The 5,827-nt window shown below is 40.0% G+C and overlaps 1 pseudogene; it reads right to left on the reverse strand.

The window, feature by feature from the left end:
* Positions 1–3,377: 3,377 nt before the first annotated feature.
* On the reverse strand, positions 3,378–4,069 carry LOC116747079 (annotated as a pseudogene).
* Positions 4,070–5,827: the final 1,758 nt, after the last annotated feature.

A 5,827-nucleotide genomic window follows, 5' to 3' on the forward strand; every position in this document is an offset into this window, starting at 1 on the left:
GCCAATGTATTTTGGCCTGAGTAACTGGAAGGATAGTTTTCTATCAACTGAGATGAGGCATGGTGGGGGTGGAACATAGTTTTAAGGAAAAAATCAGGGGTTCAGTGTTGAACAATTAAGTTTGAGACACCTATTAAACATCCAAGTTGAGATTTCAATAAGGCAGTTGTATGATCTGAGATTTAGGGGAGATATTAGGTCTAGAGTAATAAGTTTGAAAGTCATAAGCATATTTTAAAAATTTTATTTTATTGAAGTATAGTTGATTTACAATGTTGTGTTAATTTCTGGTTACAGCAAAGTTATTCAGTTATATGTATATATAGTAGTTTGCATCTGCTAATCCCAAACTGCCAATCCATCCTCCCCAACCCCCATTCCTCTTGGCAACCACAAGTCTGTTCTCTATATCTGTGAGTCTGTTTCTGTTTTGTAGGTAAATTTATTTGTGCCATATTTTAGATTCCACATACAAGTGATATCATATGGTATTTGTCTTTGTCTTTCTGACTTACTTCACTTAGTATGATAACCTCTAGGTATATCCATGTTGCTGCAAATGGCATTATTTCATTCTTTTTTATGACTGAGTAGTATTCCATTGTGTGTGTGTGTGTGTGTGTGTATATATATATATATATATATATATATATATCTCACATCTTTATCCACTCATCTGTTGATCGACATTTAAGTGGCTTCCATGTCTTGGCTATTGTAAATAGTGCTGCTATGAACATAGGGGTGCATGTATCATTTTGAATTATAGTTTTGTCCAGATATATGCCCAGGAGTGGGATTGCTGGATCATATGGCAACTTTATTTTTAGTTTCTGAGCAACCTCCATACTGTTTTCCATAGTGGCTGCACCAATCTACATTCCCACCAACAGTGTAGGAGGTTCCCTTTTCTCTACACCCTCTCCAGCATTTGGTATATGTAGGGAAGTCACCAGCATATTAATGGTAATTAAAACCATGAGACTAGATGAACTCACCTAGGGAATGAACATAGAAAAGAGGAATAAGAGACATTTATTAGCCATGAATAAGCAGCGTATTAGCCATTCTGTTCTTGTGCAGTTAGGTTTTTAGATCTAAGTGGTGGACTCTATATTTTTTCCTATTCAGCATGGTATTTTCTACTTTTGTCAATGTTAGTGTCTTTCCCTGTAGTTTCTGTTGGAAATACCACTGAGTCCCTTGTCTCTCCCATCCTCACCTTTTCACAGCTAGGTCTATTAATTTCCTTAGCTGCAGTCAGTCCAGTCCCAGTTGCCCAAATAATTCATACTGGAAGCACAAAGAGTTTCAGAAATATCAAGGTATTTCTCAGTGGGGCTTAGGATCCAGCTGCTGTCTGGCTGGGAATAGAACTCCCATATCCAGGACTCTATCTCCATTGGTAGGAGTGAAGGGCAGGCCCTGAACACCCACCCTTTTCTCCCTCTAAACACTCACAGACTTGCCACCACAATTTGCCTTAGTATCACCAGAACTAAGCTCTTTATGCCTTTCAAGTTTGTTTATGTCAGTCATCACAAAAACCCTGGGACTCCTTGCTCACTATCTGAATATTTCATGTTCTATCCCCATCTCTTAGCCCTGAAATCCTTCCACTTTGTCCTCTAGAATCATGGTCCTGGTTTGCGCAGGGCAATTCCAGTTTACACATGGTGTGCCACCATCCTGCCCAGTTTAACACTTGTCATTCTCATAAGTATTCCAGATTGGATGATAAATTATATAGTCACCTTAACTAGTACTCAAAGTCATCAGCAAAATCCTCTATATTCTTTCCCGGTTTGCTGAATGCTTCCCTCACCTTCTTAATCTGATTGAAATCTAGATCTACCCAAGGACCTTACAGCCCTCTCGAGCAGTGGTTATTTTTATTGCCACAGCTTGAGGTCCCTCACTGCTATTTTCAAGTCATTCTCCCTTTCTCCTCCCTAAAAATCCCCATCTTTGAATTTCTGTCCCAGAGTATGTTAAATATATTATATATGCTATATAATATTTTAGTTTCCGTCTCATTTTAACTCTCTGCAGTTAATCCTGTCTTAATTCTTTGTGATTTCAATATCACAATACCTGATCCTTCTAACACCCCAGCCTCTCAGTCCCTTGAAATCCTCTCTTCCAGTTTTCTCCTCCACCTAATTGCAGTCTCTTGCCTCCATTTTGTCATTACCAATGACTTCTATCCCTCTCCTATATCACTGGAGCTGAACATGGCTGGAGAAAAACACAAAATGACACTCTCGCTTTAAATTCAAGACCACGAACCTCAAGTGGGCACTTAATGTTGCCAGGAAATCACATAATATTATCCTACTCCATTTACTCTCCCTGTTTCCTAGACAACTATTTCATACCTTCTCCCTTTAAACCTCTAACACCTCCGCACCCGTCCTCACTCTCAGCTCATGACCTTGCTTCCAATTTCACTGAGAAAACAGAGGCAATCAGAAAACAGAGGTCCCAAATTTCTACCACTGCATCTACTTACCTACCTAAATCTATGTATATATTCTACCCTTTCTCCTATGACTATGGAAGAACTTTCCCTGCTCTTAGCTGAGGCCAACCCCTCCACTCCTCTTTTGGCAATTTTCTCCTCTCTTGCCCCTCAAGCATAATTTTTTTTCCTTCTATAGCGTCTTTCCCATTAGCTTCAACCATGCTGTTATTGCTCCCATTAAAAAATTTTAAACGTCTTCTGTTGAGCCACCTTCCCTTGTTCTCTACCCACTTGATTTCTCTGTTCCCCTTTACAGCAAAATTCCTCATTAGAATTGTCTATACTCGATGTCTACAATTCCTCTTTTCCCATTCTTTAAAAAAACTTTTAATTTTGAAATAATTATAGATTCACCAGAAGTTGTGAAAATACTATGGAGGTCCTTTGTAAACTTCACCGAGATTTCCCCCACAGTTACATGTTACAAACTATAGTAGAATATCCAGTCCAGGAAATTGACAGTGGTACAGGTGTGTGAATACTTCTATGCCATTTTTATCACATGTGTAGATTTGTGTAGCCACCACTGCAATCAAGGTACAGAACTGTTCCATCACCATGGAGATCTCCTTCATGCTATTCCTTTCTAGTCACTCCCCTCCCTTCACTATTCCTGATCCATGGCAACCACTAATTTATTCTCCATCTCTACAATTTTCTTGTTTTGAAAATCTGAAGTAAATGGAATCCTATAATATGTGACCTTTTGAGATTGCTTTTTTACACTCACCATCCTTGAGATCCATTTAAGTTATTGCATGTATCAATCATTCCCCGCTTACCCATTTCCCCGTGTTTTATACAAAAAGGGGGTAGAAAGCAGTGCATGGGGACGGTGGCAGCGTCCCTGGGTCTAGAAGCGGGTGGTGATGCCATAGGTCTCAATCAGGTCATCCACGACAATGCCAGGCATGGTGCTGATCTTGGCCAGCTCACAGTGATCCTCGGTTCTGAAGTGAAGACAGTGGTTGAGAAGCTGGGGCGAGGAAGGTCAACACCACATTCTGTAGGACATAGTCCACATGCTGCATCCACCCGTTGCAGGACTTGTGGCCAGCACAGGTGTGGCAGCACAGTGGTCAGCCTGTTTTGCAGCTTCAGCAGCTGCTGAAGCCCGATGCCACTATCCAGTGTGACAAACCACGTGAAATGCTTGTTCTCCCACACTACTGACTTTTTGCCGGGCCCCTAGGTGACCCTCCACCTGGGGTCCTCCAGATCATGTTCACTTGGGTGCCCACGTGGACGTCTGCCCACTGCAGCAGGCATATGCCCCCAGAACTCTCCTTGGCTTTCAGCAGGTACAGGTAGACCATGAGCTTGTGGTCTTGGACAGACACGCTGAAGCCCAGCTGAGCATTGTCCACCATGAGGTCCACGTTGTACACCTTGAGGGGTTTTGTCATCCCAGAACCTGAGGCTTAGAGTCTTGCTGTCCTACTGGTAGCATAGCAGTGAGATGCTCTTCGGGACAGCCATGGCCAAGATGAAATGCTTCACACTGATTACCTGGTGGAAGTACAGTTGGGCGCTAATGGAGACCATGCCCCTCAGCTTGCTGGCCCACAGGCTCCACAGGAAGCTCTTCTGGCTGATGGCTGATACCAGATGGCAGTTTCAGTGACACAGGGTGGTCATAGGCCTCTTCTGTTCCTTCTCATATAGCACCTTGAGCTTGTTCTTGGTTATATGCTAAGTATATATTTAGTTTATTAAGAAAATGCTAAACTGTTTTCCAGAGTGGCTGTACCATTTTACATCCCCACCAGAAATTTATGAAACACCCAGTTTCTCCACATCCTTGCCAGCATTTAGTATTATCACTGTTTTTTTTTTAAGCTTAGCAGTTCTAGGAAGTGTCTAGTGATATCTCACCATAGTCCAAATTTGCATTTCCTTAAACGCTAGTGACATTGAGCATCTTTTTAGGTGTTTATTTCCTTCCATTTATCCTCTTCAGTGAAATGCTTCTTCATGTCTTTTGCTCATTTTCTAGTTGGATTATTTGTTTTATTTTACTGTTCAATTTCAAGTGTTCTTTATATATTCAATTCTTTTAGCCCTTGAAAAATGTTGTGCCATTTCATTCTGGCTTCTATGGTTTCTGATGAGAACCATGCCTTCATTCAAATAGTTCCCCTCCCCCTAAGTAAGGTGTCATTTCTCACTTGGTGCTTTCAAGATTTTTTCTTTGCCTTTAGTTTTCAAAAGTTTGATTATGATGTATCTTGGTTTGGATTTCTTTGCATTTATTCTGTTTGTGATTTGCTCAGCCATTGGATCTGTAGGTTCTTTTCCCAAATTTTGGAAAATTTCAGTCATTGTATTTTCCAGTTCTAAAATTTCCATTTGGCAGTCCCTATCAAAATACCCATGACATTTTGAGAAATCAATCTTGAGAAAAAAGAACAAATCTGGAGGTATAACCCTCCCAGACCTCAGATTATAGTACAAAGCTGCAGTAATCAAAACAGCGTGGTACTGGCACAAAACAGACACATAGCTTGATGGAAGAGAATAGAGATCCCAGAAATAAAACCACACACCTATGGTCAACTAATCCATGACAAAGGAGGCAAGAATATACAATGGAGAAAAGACAGTCTCTTCAACAAGTGGTCCTGGGAAAACTGGACAGCTACGTGTAAAACAGCAAGAACATGTGCTCACATTATATACAAAAATAAACTCAAAATGGTTTAAAGACCTAAATGTAAGAATGGAAACCATAAAATGCCTAGAAGAAAACATAGGCAGAACATTCTTTGACATAAATCATAGCAATATTTTTTTTAGATCAGTCTCCTAGGGCAAAAGAAATAAGAGCAAAAATAAATAAATGGGACCTAATTAAACTTAAAAGCTTTTGCACAGCAAAGGAAACCATCAACAAAACAAAAAGACAACATACTGAATGGGAGAAAATATTTGCAAATGATGTGACCGACAAGGGGTTAATATCCAAAATATACGAACAGCTTATACAACTCAATATAAAACAAACAATCCAATAAAAAAAAATGGGCAGAAGACCTGAATAGAAATTTTCCAAAAAAGACATACAGATGGCTAACAGGCACATGAAAAATTGCTAATTGTTAGAGAAATGCAAATCAAAACAACAATGAGATGTCACCTCACACCTGTCAGAATGGCTATCACCAAAAAGCCTACAAATAAGAAATGTTGGAGAAGATATGCAGAAAAGGGAACTCTTATATACTGTTGGTGGGAATGTAAATTGTTGTAGCCACTATGGAAAACAGTATGGAGGTTCCTCAAAAAATTAAAACTAGAACTACC

Source organism: Phocoena sinus, chromosome X (assembly GCF_008692025.1).
Source record: "Phocoena sinus isolate mPhoSin1 chromosome X, mPhoSin1.pri, whole genome shotgun sequence".
Classification (NCBI taxonomy): domain Eukaryota; kingdom Metazoa; phylum Chordata; class Mammalia; order Artiodactyla; family Phocoenidae; genus Phocoena; species Phocoena sinus.